Raw genomic sequence first — 18,849 nt, 5'->3', positions numbered from 1 at the left:
TTTATGTTACTTGTAGAGGAAAAAATACATTTTACCTATAAAAATATTTAAAATAATAAATATAAAATTATCATAATCATTAAATAATATCAAAAAAATTCATTAAATGTTTAAGAATGATTAAAATGATATTAACCATATTATATTCTAAATCAATAAAGTAAAATGGTAAAAATATTGAACCCATAAAATATAGGATATATCAAATATTTATGTTAATTTTTTAAAATTATTTATGTTAAAAATATGATTATGTCAATAGTTGTGTTTATTTAGAAATAGGGTTTATCAATAACTAATAGGTGGATGGTAGGAATTTAACCTCCATGGAATATTTTTAATAGTAGTCACGAATAAAGGGTTGATATCTCAAAGGTTGTAATGTCTTTTTTGTTTTTCAATTCAATTATGAAAAATGTCATGTCCATAAGTATTAGATTTGGTTTGCATTCAATTTTTCTTTATGGCATTGAACTCTTATTGTTTATGATTGCTTTACCATGTTTTTCTTGTTACTTGATTTTTAAATGTATATATGCTTAACTCATATATTATTTTTTTTCTAATCATTAATAATAATATTTTAAAATAAAGTTATAATTTAGTTAACCTTTTTTTTAAGCTTGGCAATATGACATATCATGAGATAAGTATATTGATGTCTATTCTAGTTTGATGACTATTGATGTTTACCATTTACTATCCATTTAATTTATATGATTGCGCTAATATTAATTATCTATTACATATTCACATGAAATCATTTTATTATAATGGAATTGCAACATCTTTGTTTAAAAATACCTATCAAACATAGCCTAATAGGACCAGTGAACCAGAGAAACAACAAAACTATATGCATCGAGAAATTAAGTAGATGGAGATATCCAATTCAATGGGGTTGTTGTGCCCCTAACTACAACCACCTTAGGCTAGAGCAAGAGTGAGATGATCTTTGATATGTTAGAGATAAACCCCCATGTCTTATTGGTGGAGCATCAACTTGTCTAGTATCAGCAGGATCTCTTCTTTAGCCTCATTTCTCTCAGTAATAACCCTTCCAACCATCATTTACATCCTCTAATAGAGTTCATTTATGAGCAGGTTCTATTTTTTCCTACCCCTAATGTGCCCAAGGTTAGGCACCCACTCTAAGATGTCCATTAAAACCTCAAAATATGAAAGACAACCTCATTCCATAGCTACAACAGTCTCAAACTCCCAGAGTTCTTCTTGAACCTTTATCAGGGCCTCCTCTCAAAATAAATGTGTTAATGCCTCCATCGTGGCACAAACCCAACCCTCTCCCATCCCACCTTGATTGCCACTTTCGTGGTGACATATCACATGTTTCTTGACCATTGCTCTAGCCTTGGGTGAACAGACTAACAAACTAGAATGTGTTATGTACCATTGACTTGTAAACAAGATGAGAATCAGATCCTGTAAAACCTACAAATGCATTTAGCGGGGATAGAAAGGCCTAAATAACTCACTTATAGATAGAAAACCAGAGGGGACCAATGAAAAAATAATAACAACAAGCAAATAGCCATCCAAACCACATCCAAAAGAACCTTAATGTTTGAAAATTCCAAGCAAGGTTGTGTGCAATGAATACTCCAGGATTAATCAACATTGAAAATGATGGAAAATTCCCTAAATCCATTTTTTTTTTAATTTCCCATTGTGTGAGTTGCATAGTTTCCTTATAGGTCACATGCATGTCCTCTATACACCACCTTGTGAATTGAAACCTCGTTTTATCCCACGTTGCATAATGATTTCAGCATAGGCATAACATCCTCGTCTATTACGAGGCCTAAGAACTACCTTATAACATCCCACCTCACCCAATTTGAGTGTTCCATATTATTAAATTAATAGATATAAGGTTTAATTATTAATCAATGTATTTAGAAAAAACTTTTAAAATATGTTCTGTCCTTCACTTTAATCTTATTGAACCATGAGATGTAGACCAATTGGTTCAAGTGGGGTTTAGTCTCCACCAAGTCTCAGGTTCAAACCTCATGGGGAGGGGTTGAGAATGGAAGCCAATTTGGGGGAATTAAACTATCCCAAGGGGCAAGGCATCCAAACTTGATCAAGGTTTGCACAATCTTCATGTTTAGATTGTTCTTCCATTTAATAGATGGGATAGCCCCAACCTAGGCTTAGCCTAGTTATTAAAAAAAACCAAACAAACAACTACTTTATTTTGATTGAACTTTTATTGTCATTCAAAAATTACTTTGAATTCAAATATGCTTAAGACCTGATAAGGCAACAAATAACCAAGTTGAAGTTTATGCTTCATGACAAGTAACAACATTAAAAAATTCAAATAATTTATTAGACATTTGGTTCTAAATACCACTCTAGTCTTATTTTTTAGCCTCACTATTGAAATCATCTTAAAAGAAAACTCTATTTGATGTCTAGTATTTTCATATTCTGTGAGAGCACAATAGGCCAACAATTATACAAATAAAATTATACTATTGAAAATGGAGAAATTTTTATTAACGATAACATTAACCATCAACTACTTCCATACTTAATATGAAGGACATGGAATATTGCTTTTATTTAAATGCACATGTGGCTACACACAAGGAAAGGCCACCAGTCGATAAATCAACCAGTTTGAATAGACTATCTCTCTCAACTAACATAATTACATTGAAGGTGTCTTTTTGAATCAGTTGGCCACCGACCATCGTCTACACTTTTGTTTTCTATCGTACAATTATCGCTACTATTTTGATTTTCAACCATTGATTTGTCAAACAGCTGTCAAGCCACGCTGCGAAAACCTTGGCGAAACATTTGTCCTTGAACGCGACACGACTATGCATGACAATAAGGAATCTGTCATGCCTCTGTAGTAAAGCTTAATGAGTCAGTGGGTCGCCATGAGACCAAAACAACAAACTAATCGACTTCTTTTCATCCCACTCTGACTCACTGTTGCCTTTAAATTAAACGGATTCCGCCTGTGGAACTTATAATAATAGTCGTTGATATTCTATTTTAAGCTTGTGAGCTCTGGCTTAGTCGGATGAATGATTATGTCTAATAATTAGCGGTCAGATAAATTAGTTTAGCTACATTACACATAACGTGAAAACAAAAATGCGCTAATTTGGCAGCAGCACGCGACAAATTTGGCTGCCCTTAAATCTTTTAGAATGCAGATTCATTCATTACTTTTATTTTTTTTAAATCTGATTAAAAGTCCTTAAATCTACACACTTTCATCCCTATCCATGGATTGTCAAATTTTTTTAATTACGTAATTTTTTTTTAAGTGAACAAAAACAATTATAAATTAGCATACCTCGAAATGAGAAACAGAACGTCGAAATGAGAAAAGGGAAATAGAAAATGTGTAAAATGGGAAGGGAAATGTATATTTAATAGTTAATTTGTAATAAATTAAATTTTTTATTTTCTATAAAATAAATAATAAATAAAATAAAATTAATTAATTACATCACTAAATACTATTACATATGGAATAATAGATAAGGGTAAATTTTTATATATAGAATTACAATTACAACATAGAAAAATTTAGGATGTTGTGTCCACACATGGTAGAGGTGAGGTTGGGTATTGTAATTATGAGAGTGACAAAGCATGTAAACATGCCTCTTTTTTGGAATTAGTTGAGTTATAGTTGGGGTATCGATTTGGGAACTTGTATATTCAATGCGTCATAAATGCTTACATTCTCACGGCAGTTGGAGAATGCACTGACCTTTGCATACGTGAATATTAGGGTACCGGGGAGCATGGTCTATGTTGTGCGATTGGGTGTGGAGGTTAGTGGGTCATAGTTTGAAGTTATGCCAGAAATTTTATTATTATTTTCTTCTTCTTTTTCAAATATTTTTTTTTGTTTTAACTAAAATGGTTGGGTATGAATGAGGAAGAGAATGAAGGAATGAGAATTGAATTATTAAGGAGGTGAATTTTTTTTGTTATGTTTAGTGTTTGGCTTGCGCGCATCGTGCATGAATGGTTACAATGAAGGTGTCATTTTTTAATCAATTCACTGCAAACAATTGTCTGCACAATTTTTTCTATAAGTTTTGAGAGAGCCTCCACGGTAATATTTGTGAAGAGATCATCTCGTGCATTGCTTGAAATATTGTTACAAATTTTCTTAAAATCATTGCTTTCATTATAATAGTTGGAAAAATTATGATTGTTGTAACGTAAGACGCACAAGTCTGCTTGAATGAACCCAAAGGTGACGAAATTAATTCTCCTTAGCACAACAAAATCTGGACTCCACGTCCCTCAAAACTTTCCAAGATGGTAAGAGATTTCCTCGTTTCCAAGAACTCTCTTCAAGCCATAAATTTTACCCAACAAATGCTTCCATCGCCCTTCAAATCCCCAAGGAAAATCAAGCAGTCTCAAGGCATGATGAAAACCCTGAATCACAAGCCCTAAGCAGTGAAGAAGGAGAAGATACTTTGCACCAATTTAACAAAATTGACGAAATCCCAGCAAAAAAAAAATGGAAGTTAGTGGATGTTGTAAGGGAAATATGGCAAGCTGCACAACATCCCTAACTCCCCTAAAGTCATCCTGGCTTCACTGCTTGACCCTTTTTTAATTAGTTCACTACATACAATTGTCTGCATAATTTTTTCTATAAGTTTTGACAGAGCCTCCACGATAATATTTGTGAAGAGATCATTTGGTGCATTGCAATATTGTTACAAAAAAAATTAAAATCACGGTTCTCATTATAATAGTTGGAAAAATTATGATTGTTGTAATGTAAGATGCACAAGTATGCTTGAATGAACCCAAAAGTGAGGAAATTAAATCTCCTCTGCACTGGACAAACCCATAAGAAATTTCAACAATCCAGTTGCACCATAGACAATGGAGCTCCGTATCACTGGAATGGCAAAAAAATATGGACTCCATGTCCCTCAAAACCTTCCAAGATGGTAAGAGATTTCCTCATTTCCAAGAACTTTGTTCGAGCCATAAATTTTACCCAATGGATGCACCCATCGCCCTTTGAATCCCTGAGGAAAATCACGTAGTTTCAAGGCAGGAAAAAAAACCTGAACCAAAAGCTCTAAGTTGCACAACATCGCTAACTCCACTAAATTCATCATGGCTTCACTTCTTGACCTTGTACCTTGTCTTTGTCTTCCTCCTTGGAAGAGGAAGTTTCATGGTGGTCGCGTGAGACATTACCATCACAAACTTGTTGGATGCCTCAATCAATATCAGCATCAATTTTTAGATGCCTCAATCAATATCAGCATCAGTTTTTAGATGCCTCAATCAATATCAGTATTCACTTTCCATTTTGTAGGTTTTTCTTCGCCTACCTCCCATCCATTCAATGAATGAATATATAGAGGAAAACAATTTGTCTATCTGTTTATAAAAAAAAATCCTGCTCTGCCTTGAGAAATTTTTTTCCCACTCCATTTGATATAGGAAAACATAGTTCAGGATTGTTTTCCCTAAATTTTCAATTCCTTTTATGTATCTTTGCACCTTTAGGGGCAATTGCTAGTTATAATCACTCCAGATCACACTTGAATCTATGGGCAGATTTCTGCAACGTCATTATGGTATGATGGAAAGTACAAAGGTTCATTGATGTTCAATCGTAAGTGTAGGGTCAAATGCATTACATTTATGCTTGGTTTTTCTCTCGTTCCTTAGCATTGGGGAGTTGACTTCCTCCTTTCTCTTATGCATCACTATTATGAGTGAAACAATAGGTTGGGATTATGAGGTTTCATCCTAGGCACTTTTCTTTAGTGGATAGTATCTTTGTTTTCTCATAAACATCTATAGTGCTCTCTCTATGCTTTATTTTTGGTTCAATTTCAAAGTGTAATTTCAGATAGGTAAATTCCTAGCAAAATTAAAAGGCTTTGATTTTCCTTCCTTTAGCACAGAGTATCCCTATTGTTTACTTTAATGGAGGGATGTATTATTCTCTTTTTTATTGGAAGGATATTTTGTATGGTATCCATATTTAGAAGTAAGAGCTTCTCTTCGTCGAATCCTTGATCTTAGGTTTTTTTGGAGGGAGGGTGGGTTGGCATTTTGAAGTTTCAATTTGATTTTAGATATCATGCAATAGTTGTAATTGGATGGATTATAGAGAATTCTAGGAGGGTTTGAGAAGCCATGAGGAGGCCATTCATGGCAATAAAAACTCTATTTTGTGGGCCCCACAAGCATAATTCAAGAAAAAGGATAATCATACAACTTTGCAAATTGTCACAATAATGGATATTTTGGTTTAATTTAAGTATCATTTGTTTAGCTGAAAGAAAACTACAACATGCTTCTCAATATGGTTATAAATCTAAGGGAGATCATGAAGACCTCAAATCATATACAAATATCTTCCAACTATGCTATTTAAAAATATAAAAAAACAAAAACATTATTAATAATCTTAATAATATTTTGAAGTATAGTAAATGATCTTGTGACTTGTACACATATAAGTGGATCAAAGCACACCTCCATGTCCTTAAATTTATAATCCCCCTTAGGGGTAGCTCACTTGGCAAGCTCGTGATATGTAAAGTTATGTGAGTGATGAGGCCCTTTATTTAAATCCCTTGAGAGTCAAAACAAGTGTGTCCTCTAAAAGCCCCAAGGGTTAGCTCAACTGGTCGAGTCCCCATTGTTAAGTACCTTGCCGATTGGGAGGTCACAGGGTCAATTCTCCTCGACGCCCTTGGGGTTAGGCCCTGCTAGTCTGGCTAACGGGCTTTAAAAGATTCCCTTCGGGGTTGATCTACCCAGATTTTTCCAAGGGAAAAAAGATTGTGTCGTCTAAGAAGCAAGGTGTGGGTCACACCTATGGGTTATAGTGGTAACAGTGGAACCCAATCCGCTTGTTAATTCCTCTAGTCACCAAAAAAAAAAATCAATATTGTTATTATAATATTAATATGAAATAGTCTAATGCATGCAACTCAATTGGTGATCGAAGTAATGTGAGTGTGTGGTAACTAAGAGATCCAAGGTTCAAATCCCCTCGGTTGTGACTCAGTTTATAGAGAAGAGGGCAGGTCATAAACCCCCAAACGTTTATTAGTGGTCCTGTATCACGCAAGCTACCAAATTCCTCTAGGTTAAAAAAAATTATTAATATGAAATAAATTTTATTTTTAAACTAAATAAAAAATATTGTAACATTAATTTTAGTTTGAGTTTGAGTGATTAAGAAATGAAATATTATCTTTTCCAAAGAACATATTAAACTTATAATAAAAACATGTTAAACTTATAATAAAATTGGTTGTAGTTTAAGTAATAATATAATTATTAACTTAATCTTAGATCCAAAAAAATATTTATTTTAATATAAATTAAGTAATTAACTTATAACTAATTTAAAAAAACACATATATATTAATTTGCAATTTCATTTTTAAAAACTAAAATAAAGTCCTAGAAAAATCAATAAGCAAGCGAGCTCCCATCTAATATCTAAGCAAGTCCCCATACTTAATCAATACACTAAAAAGAAGTAACCTCAAAAAATAAATGATTATATTACTTAAGTTTGAAAGAATCATATGTAAGCGAGTTCCCATCCAATATGTAAGCAAGTCCCCATTTAAGAAATGGGATACTTAATCAATACACTAACAAAAAATAACTTTAAAAAGTTATATTACTTCAGTTTTGAATGTATCACGACCGTTATATTGCTTAAATTTTGAAGGAATCTGTACTATACGAAACATTAATTAATTAACCGACAACTAACTTTAAAAATTAATAAAAAGCTATTAAATTTTGAATAAACCTATGAAGTCAACAATTTACTCAACTTTGGAAACATAATGATGAAGCCAATCTTATCCCAACCGTACACAATCTAAGAAATAAAGTCAACACTATTACTCAATTTTGTAAACATAATGATCACGCCAAGCTTATCCACACGATCTAAGAATAGAAGCATTATCTTAGAAGTGCCTTCAACTTCATGGTAGATAGTTACCATTAGTTTATTATTAGTTCTCGCTTTCAGCAGGAATATAGTGATTAGTAGGTTGTTTGATGCCTATTGATTTATTTGTTGATAAAAAAAATCATGTTATTATTATTTAACTAAAACATTAGAATAGTAATTTTCATCTATTGAAATTTTAATAAAAGTTTTCGGTTTGAAAAAAACGATTTTTTATGGCAAGTTCTGATTATCCTAATGCAGAAATGTTGTGATAACTTATAATTTATCCAAAGTGCAGAAAATGTGGTGACAACTTATTTTATTTTATGTAATATAACAATTATATCAAGGCATTTGTATTTTATGCAAAGTTTCCCATCACCTCACCACCAATTATTTAGCTGCCACCTCTAAAGGTGGTAGCTACCACTACCTCTCAATTTCTAGCCACCTGCCACCAGACATAACATGAAATTAGTCTTAATAGGCCAACTAGCTACCCTTCCTACCCTTGGTCCAGTAGCAGCAAGGACTTGACTACACCAGTGATTTATTTAAAAACGGAACATTGTTCAGAAGAAAGGGTGTAAGATTTTGCAGGCGCTGCTCGGAAGAAAGGGTGTAAGCTTTTGCAGGTAACAAACGCTACCAAGAAGAAAGGGTGTAAACTCTTATACGTAACCAATGTTTTTTTTTTGTATCACCGAGATGGGCGAAGGAATCGGAAAGGGTTGAGCCTCACTAGTTACCTTCCCCCTACCTTGGTTGGTCTGTAGCTTGTCTCTTCCATTGTGCTCCTACAGAAGTGTTTTCTGCCACTTTGCCTTTTTTCCTCCAAGGACCTTGGGGCAGGAAATGCGGCACCAGCATAAGAGGAAGATCGATACCCAGTAGGACGAGGGATCATAAGCGGGAACCAGAAAAAAGAAGTGCAAATAATTGTTTATGCAAACTATTTAGGTTTCTTCCCAATGCCCAAAACGACTTCAATGGCCATGGCGATTGAAAATCACTTTCCAACCATCAATGTGTCTTTATCCATCTTCGGTCTGGTTCTCGGTCTCGTCCTGGAAATGAAATTGTTGGCTCTCAAATGAACTCTGCAACAAATGGGGCATAAACTCCAACTAGGACCACCCCGGCTTCTTTCACTAATGCTTCTACTTGTACTGGTGGTTTCCTATCGCGTTTTGCCTGGCATTCAAATGGCATACCCATGATGTAAATATGCTAGCATTAAATCCCTTGCCCAACTTTAAAGTCTTAGCTCGACAATTCAAATGGCATACCCATGTTGCGAATAGCCCAACATTAAATCCATTTTACCTCGCCATGTGTTTGCCCAAAATTACAATATTGCACTTACGAGTTTTCCCTGAAATCACTCACCTATTGCTTAGATCCAACGTAGAATATGGGAGGTGTAAGATGCCTTTGTGTCCCCTCACACTATCACATGAGTGTAAAAATGGCGCACCTCTACCCATCAATAGAGGTAGACATAATAATGCTCTATTGTTTAATGCAAATCTTTGGCTACATGCACCTATTTATTCCATTGAGGAAGGCTTGGTGAAGGGTGGCCAATGACATTATATCTCATCCTTTATTCTTATGAGTTTGGATGCATTTGTTACAAGCGATGGCGCTATATCTCATCGTTTCTTACAGGGAACGACATTTGTTTGGGCGCATTTCTTATGAGTTTGGACACATTTGTTACATGCGAGATGAGTATGGATGGTCAGTGGCTCTCTTGGACACAATCCAAATGATTATGCAACAGCACATGTAATGCATCCATGTGGTCCATGGTAGCTAGGTCTCCCAATGGTTGCGACATGTGTTCTCTTCCATACTTTTTTTAAATTATATTTCTTAAAACGTTTTTGTGTATATCCCTTATTAATGTATTTAATATTTCTATTAATATATTTAATATTTTTCTCATTCTTCATCGTCATTGAACTTTTATTATGAAAATACAAAAACATGTTATTTATCTCAGCATTTTTACTCTGTACCTGAGGCATTTCCTCTATCTTTTGCACGCTTTTGCACTATGTATTTTTGGCATAAATGTTTCTTCTCTCAGAATTGGTGTTTTAATCATGTTTAGTGTCCATGGAAAACACAAAAAACCGAGTTTGATCTAGTTTTCTTGTCTCAAATATTTTATTTCTTTTCGTAGATTCATAGCATGGAAAAATTACATTGTGACCTACGAATCTCTGTAAAATTGTTTTAGATTAATAAGAGGAGTTTCAGTAATGTAATGTTGTTTTTGTGTTAGAATTTTGAGTCGCAAGAGAATTTTGGATCACATGAGAACATAAGCTTTGTTGGAGTTTTTGATGGGCATGGCCCATATGGACACTTCGTTAGCAAAAGGGTTAGAAACTCTCTACCTAACTTGCTTATGAACTAGTGGCAAGAACTGTTGTTAACTGAATGGCCTAGTCATAAAAATCTTAACAATTTTGAGGCCGATGATTCAAACAAATTGCGCAATGATTCGAATGGGGATATGCACAAAGAAGAGTCCAAAATGTTTGTTGTGTGGAAAGAATCTCATCTATGAGCTTTCAAGGTGATGGATAAGGAACTCAAGTTGCATCCCATCTTGGATTGCATCTGCAGTGGAATGACTTTCATGACCGTCATCAAACAGGTACACAAGCACATTGAATAGTGGAATTGTTGCACATTTCGATTGAATAGTATTCAATTTATAGCTTAATTTTTTTCCAATTGCTTTTCTTTGTACTTTGTCTTTTATCAAGGATGAGACCTTGCCATTGCAAATGTTGGAGACTCTCGGGCTATTATGGGAACAATGTCTATTGATGGAAGTTTGTCAGCCATTCAGTTGACAGTTAACATGAGCCATCCTTACCTGGTAAGCCCTATGTCTCAAAAATTCTTGCAAACATTATCTCTTGAGTAACCAAACAATTCAAACAATTCCAGTGACTACAATTTCATAAAAACTTAATCATAATGTCAACATTGTCTGAAACCAGACATAGAACTGGCCCAAACGCCCAAAAACTCATTTTATAATTATTACTATAATTGTTTAGTGTTTACAGGAAAAGGGAGTAATGCTATACAATCGCCCTTGTTATTAATATGATGTCATCATAAGCGATAAGTTATGTTATAATGACTTCATAACTTACTGTACCAACCCTTCTTTTGAAAAATATAATGTGAATATAAATTTAGTGTTTTATTTAATCATGTAATTATTTTAATAAAAAATTAGGTTAACTAAAAAGATATTAAGTTACTATTCAATTAAGAAAAATATTATGTAAAATATAATTATAATGTTTTGTTGCTCCCTAGTACATAATAACTTTCCATCACTTTGACTTGATAATTTAAATAAAAGAAAAAACAAAATATTTGACCACGTTCTAAAACATTAAATATCTCATTCCAATAAAACATTATGTACTTACAAACCTTTTGATGGAATAAAATTATGTTAAAAAAATATCTATGGTGTTTTATGTATTTTTTGGGTTTACAACTAATCACCACGTTAACATTTACAAGGTTTTTATGGTGTAATAAAACGATGTTAAGACAATATCTATATTGTTTTGTGTATCTTTTTGGGTTTACAGCTAACCATTGCACGAGGTTAGAGGTTAACATTTATAAGAGTGCACGAGGTTAGATGTTAATATTTATAGGAGTGAAAGTAATATAATTAAATAAATTGAGGTGGAAAGTTATAAAATTAAATAAATTAGTTTAGATTTATTTTAATTCTAGATTTATCAAGTGTTTAGAGGGATTAAATTTTTCGTGATCAAATTTTTCAGGGTGAAAATTTCTTTTCTGATTGTAAAACTTGAAGAAATGTTTGCACTTCCAAATATTTGATCCTTTTAACTTGATAGATCCAGAATTAAGATAGATCTAGGCTCATTTAATTATTAATTTTATTTTTATGTAATTGAACGAATCAAAATGTTTCAATTAATAATTTTATTTTTTATTTTCATTTTTATTTTTATATAATTTGAAGGGATCAAAATGTTTAAACATTACAACATCTCTTCCACACTAGGATGGAGAGTATCTCTTGGCCCAAAAATGTAATTAAATTAAATTTAAAAATATATATATCTATAAATTATTTTGATTGTAAAATGAGAGATGGTATTTGAGTATGTGGTATTGATTACCCATAGTATTGAAGCATGGTATGGTTTCGAGTTGTCTTTAGTGAGACTTTTTAGAAGCTTTTATGGTGGGTTTTCCCCATCCAATATCTCTAAAATCTGGCAGGAATTTATTGTCCAAAAAATCGCACTAAAGACAACTCCATATGGTATGGCTAATAATATCAGGGAAATGTGTGCATTAGTAAGGCATTCTTCTTGTTGCAATAGGTTTTTTGGCTATATTTATGAAGCCTTCCGCACGTTAATATTTTTAATGTGGTCGTACTAGTGTAATTTTATTTTGATTATGAAATGAAAGTTGGTTTTTGGAAATGTGGTATATGTTATCACTGGGTTGAAGGTTGACACACCCCAACCCTTTCCAGCCCAGTGATAACAGTATTGATGAGCCATCCTGTTGGCCCATGGTATGGTATGGTTAATAATATTCACGGTAAAGTGTGGGTGAATATCTATAGTTAAAAATATTGTTATATTGTAAGTGTTAAGTTTTTATGTGCTTATTAATGAAATTTAAATACAGTTACAAAATCATTATTTTAATTTATATGGTAAAATGGATCTTAATTTATAACTATTATTTATATCTTATATTTTAATGTGATAGAGGTGTAGGTATATCTCAAAAGTAATTATAATTTTTTTCTTTTAGATTTAATCAAAAAAAAATGTTATAAAAATAAATTTAAATAAAATATTTATAAATTATTTTGATTGTGAAATAAGAGATGGATTTTGGCCATGTTGTATTGATGAGCCTTGGTATTGGCCCATAGTATTGTAACAAAGTCTATTTACAAGTTAATAATATCTATGACAAAGTGGACATGAATATCCATGGTTAAACATATTGTTATATTATAAGTTTATTATAAGTATTAAAGTTTTTATGTGCTTATTAATTAAATTTAAATATGTCCATGGTTAAACATATTGTTATATTGTAAGTTTATTATAAGTATTAAAGTTTTTGTGTGCTTATTAATTAAATTTAAATATGTTTATAAAATCAATGTTCTATTTTGTAAGGTAAAATGGATCTTAACTTATTGTTGCTACTTATAGGTTATATGTTTTAATGTAATATGTTTATTATGATTATTTTTATCTACAACATTATTTTTAATTTTATTAATAAAAACAAAATTACAATGTAACAAATTGAATTTTATTATTTTTATAACTTTTAATTTTTCACAGACATGGGCTCTATTACTTTTTAACGAACATGTAAATGCTTACCAATCCTTTACTTATTATAAACCAGCCTAGATCCATCTTAACTCTCGATCTACCAACTGCCAAGAGAGACATGGATCTAGGCTAGTTTAATTATTAATTATTAATTTTATGTTTTATATTTATTTTATTTTATTTTATTTTATTTTGAACAAGCTAAATGTTAAACATTACAACATCTCTACCATACTGGCATCAAATGTTTACATAGGAGTTAAATCTACTTATGAACCTCAAATATAAATAATTTTTTAAGTAAAAAGTGGATCGGTGAGAGAAAATCGTAGCTAAAATATAGTATTATATTTTACCCAATATTTATTACTACTCCCACCCAGTAAAATTGAATTTGTTTACTTTAGACTTCATATATAAAGAAAAAATACAATAAAAAGTAGACCAATTAAGGAGAAATAGTGGATGAAATATAATATTATAATATTTTATTTTATCCAATATTTCTGCAAGCTAGTAAAATGTGTATGGAGGTAGGCATAAATATTAGATAAAATGTAATAATTACATTCTACCTAATATTTCTCCCACCTCCTCCCCTCACCCCAACTCACTTTCATAATTAAGCTTATTCATTTCTAAACTTACCATCCTACATCTATCGAATCTCTTTTTTCAGAATGAAAAAGCGCTATGTATTTATATAAGATATATAAAAAACTCCATATACATGATGTAGAACAGAGCATATGATCCATCTCTATATCTATAGCAGATTATTACACATAAATTAAGAGAATATATTACATAAATTATATTAAAGTGATTATCAAAGAGACCATTGGAATGAAACAACTATTGTTATGTATTTTGTGCCATCTTGTTTAACCTTACACTTTTAAAAACGCCTTCCTAAATCTCTAAATAGCCTCTGCAAAAGCTCTAAAGCTTCTACACATATATACACATTATGTATTACACATATATACACATTATGTATTCATCCATTCAACGATTGAAATAAAATATACAAAAAGAGGTAGAGCAACCGAACATATCCATAAAAATGCCAAGTGCAAATATATCCATCAAAACGTTTTATTTTTCTAGACTACATGGATTCAACACCCTTATTTTCTACAGGTAGATATGTATCTAAATATAACATCAAATTAAGATGGATCTAGGCTAGTTTAAACAAAAAGACGTAGAGCCACCGAACATATCCATAAAAATGCCAAGTGCAAACATATCCATCAAAACTTTTTATTTTTCTAGACTACATGGATTCGACACCCTCATTTTCTACAGGTAGTTATGTATCTAAATATAACATCAAATTAAGATGGATCTAGGCTAGTTTAATTTCCCCCTTAAATAGCATGAATACCATCATTAAGTTACACTTCTATACCATATTTTATTTTTTTCAAGTCAAAATGCTTATTACATTAACCCTACACATCTCTAGCATCCTAGGTTGGAGAGAAACTCTTGGCACAATATAAAATGAGTAATTATATATATATATATATATATATATATATATATATATATATATATATATAGATATAAATATTATATTCAAAATCTAGAGATTTAACTATTTTACTTAATTATTTCACCTTTTCTCACAATACCAATACCAATGTTGAATTTATATTTTGTTTATACATAATGATTATATCTATTTTTAGTTAGGGCGTACGACATTGACATTATATTAAATTTGTTAAATGTTAAACATCTATGTTTAAATTTGTTAAATATTAAATGTTAAACATATACATTATATTAAATTTGCTAAATGTTAAATGTTAAACATCTACATCTAAATTTGTTAAATATTAAATGTTAAACATCTACGTTTAAGTTTGTTAAATGTTTTATGTCACTAACATTATATTAAATTTGTTAAATGTTAAATGTCAAACCTCCACTGGGTTGTAGAGCACTTCTGAGGCGCAATTAGATATATTAATAAATTCAACATATTAAGCCAACATGTAAAAATGTTACAAACTTTCTTACATTACACACACACATCACACCTATACAACCTTACTGGGTTGTAGAACACCTCTCAGGCACAATTAGACATATTAATAAATTAACATATTAAGCCAACATGTAAAAACGTTACAAACTTTCTTACCTTACACCTTACTGGTTGTAGAGCGCCTCTCCCCACAATAAAATAATAGTTTTACTTATAATTATAAATTTTAATTTACATAATAAATTATAAAAATGAATATCGAATTCAAATAATTTTTTAGTTATTTATATATTTTTTTATTTTTGAGTGGTAAAGAGTAAATAAATAATAGAGTAATTTTACTTAATCATATTTATAATTGTAAATTTCAATTTATATAATAAATTATAAAAATAAATATCAAATTTTTAATTATTTATATATTTTCTATTTTTACACTTTAATTACATGGAAGCGCTGGTTTATATTGAATTGGGTTTGATGAATTTCAAATTTGTAAATTATGAATAACATTTGATACTCTTGGAATATTCTTCGTCTAATACATGATTCAACATATGTATAAAAAGTATGTTTTGTTTAGCCAACTCCTATCTTTAATTTAATAAAAATAACTAATGAAACGTGGTATTATAATTTATGATTATTGAAATGAGTTGGATTTCATCGATGGACTCTAAGAGTTGGGTGGACAATGAAAATAAATCGACTTTGTTGAGAGGAAAGTTAATTAATTACATTATAATTAAAATAATAAAATGGCATGTGAATAAGTCTACTATCAATTGAACACTCTTTAAGTACAAGCACTTGATTTGTTTTGATCAAGCAAAAATCTTAGCCTATGTTCTTTTTTATAACTCAAAAGAACCCTAATAACTTTAATAGGGAGGATGGAAAGGATGGATACAGGATTAGCCATTCATGGCACCGCGTTATCTACCATTTCACCCATTAAAATTCCTCCCTCCCTTGGTTTCTTTTTTGTTTTGGGAAACCCCCTCCCTTCTCCTCTCTTATATATCTTTCATCATTTCCCATTGAACTCTTTATTTATTATTCAACCTTTTTTGTATTACTTATTTGTCCTTCCTTTCTAACCTTTCTATCCTTCATTTTGGTTGTTTTTATCTTCACATTTATTATCTTTCTCTGTTAATTTTCCCTTAAACTTGTAGCCTTCTCTCTTTAATCTAGACTTGCTCTATTATCTTTGTAATTATAATTTTAGTTATTTAATTTCTTCATGACTTGAATTAAATTATTCTAACCTATTTAACAATTTTTCAATTTTTCAATTTGATTGGGTTTGAATTTGAAAAATAATTGATTCAATCATTAATTACTTTAATCTAATTTAACCATTATTTCTAATTAGTTTATTCTAAATTATTATTTAACCTTTGACTAAATTTATTTTAAATCCTTAAATTTCAATTTGATCTTGTTTAAATTTGGTCAAATAATTGTTTTAATCATTAATTACTTTAAACCAATTTTAACAACTATTTCTAATTATTTTGTTTCAATTTATTTTAAATTCTTAAATTTCAATTTGAGATTGTTTAAATTTGGTCAAATATTTGTTTTAATTTATTAATTACCTTAAACCTATTTTAATAACTATTTCTCATTATTTACCCGGATGCGGGTGATTATCAAGGTAATTAAGATGATGAGACGGTCGGGCGGTGGAAGGGCTGGCCACATGGCCACCTGCGTCTTCCCCCATGCCAACCTGAGACGCATTCAAGGCACCTTGCAGGCGCCATTAAATGAATGCTATGGCCGAGACAGAACCACAACACTCATAGCAATGGCGCCTGCAGACCATTATGCAATTCCTCCCCCCCTGATCCATTGTGTTTGCCCTCCGCAAGCCGCAGAGCCCTGTTCGCGCACTGTAACAGGTAGCCGATGTTGGTTGCTAAGTTGCATTGACCTGGGCAACGAATTTCATTATTCCCACACCAGACTCTACAACTTAGCTCAGGCCCAGACTTCCTTTGTCCATTCTCCGCGCAGTTACTCCACCATCCCCTCTGCTGTTATCCCAGCTTTCAATCCTACCATGGTCCGACATCGAATGAGAAGCAGGAGAGGAGGCACTCGCGGCGGGAGCATCCGCCCTCCTGCAATGCCCAGCCCTGACTCTGTCTCCCCTGCATCTTCAGCTGACAATCCCAATCCGCATAGCTCCTTCTCTGGGCGTTACCCAGACACCCGCAGCGGAAGGGGAAGAGCTAGGCTCCAAGGCACAGGAAGGGGGGATGCGGCAGTTCACACAGCCAATTTTCCCCTACCTCTGCATCCAGCTCCCCATACCACGCAATTCCAGTTTCGCAGCACCCTGAATCGTCCCGTAATCATAGCCACCGTTACAATCACTTTCACTGAAGAAACTGACCCGCCAGCACCTCCGCCTGAGCACAATGATGAGCCGAACAGGGCAGAACCAAGCAACAGGAGCATTCGCAACCCCGGCAAACAGCAAGCAGACGAAGATAGAGCCACCCTGCATGGTAAAGCGTTGGCTGGCAGCCAGCAAGCTGCGGAAGGCAAGCTTGGTGACACGCAGGCCTCAGGCAGTCGACGGGGTGACACGTCTGGAACGCGTGTGGGCGCAGGTAGCATCGAGGGAGTCCATCCAGCACATGGCAGTGGCACGTCAGACGAGGACGATGATTCAGACAAATATGCGTGTCCGATTGTGGAAGAACTGGCCCCAGACAATCTCTAGTCTCGACACTTGGCAGCCAGGTGTCGCTTTTTGCCAGGTGGATGTTTTTTCTTGATGACTGGGCAATTACGGTTAAGTTTGTGTGTTTTCTGGTTATGACTCTGCAATGTCTAAAATGTTTTGTTGATTTTTGGTCAAAACTGATAACCCCTGTGTGGGCTCTTTTGATTTCTTGGACTGGTTTCCCCTCTGTTGGGGCAGTCAACGATAGACAGTCTTATTGTGTGATGAATGATGTTCAGTACTTTTGAGGCCAGGCCTCTCTGTAACTACTTTTTTGTATCATATTAATAGAACAATCTTACTTAGAAAAAAAAACTATTTCTAATTATTTTATTTTAAATTATTATTTTGTATCTTAAACTTTGACCAAATTTATTTCTCTTTAATTCTTTTAATCATTAATAACTTTAAACCAACTTTAACAACTATTTCTAATTATATTGTTTTAATTTATTTTAAATTCTTAAATATCAAATTTCAATTTGACATTGTTTAAATTTGTTCAAATATTTGTTTTAATTCATTAATTACCTTAAACCTATTTTAATAACTATTTCTAATTATTTTATTTTAAATTATTATTTTGTATCTTAAACTTTGACCAAATTTATTTTTCTTTAATTCTTACCCAACCGACCTCTAGTTCCTTGTCTCCTATAAAAAGGCTATTCAGCACTCATTTAACTATACAGCTCTTTGGTCCCTCTCGATGGATGGACCTCGCGAATGGATA

General features: G+C 32.3%; 1 pseudogene; it reads left to right on the top strand.

Moving 5' to 3' along the window:
- The window catches only part of LOC149226409 (putative protein phosphatase 2C 34), a 118,541-nt pseudogene extending 107,432 nt beyond the window's left edge, over window positions 1-11,109 (top strand).
- The last annotated feature ends 7,740 nt before the right edge of the window (window positions 11,110-18,849 follow it).

This window comes from Pinus tabuliformis, chromosome J (assembly GCF_031772625.1).
Source record: "Pinus tabuliformis cultivar Carrire ecotype Pingquan chromosome J, CPIR1, whole genome shotgun sequence".
NCBI classification, from domain to species: Eukaryota; Viridiplantae; Streptophyta; class Pinopsida; order Pinales; family Pinaceae; genus Pinus; species Pinus tabuliformis.
The sequence above is the reverse complement of the archived record's forward strand: the minus strand, read 5'-3'. Positions and strand labels throughout refer to the sequence as shown.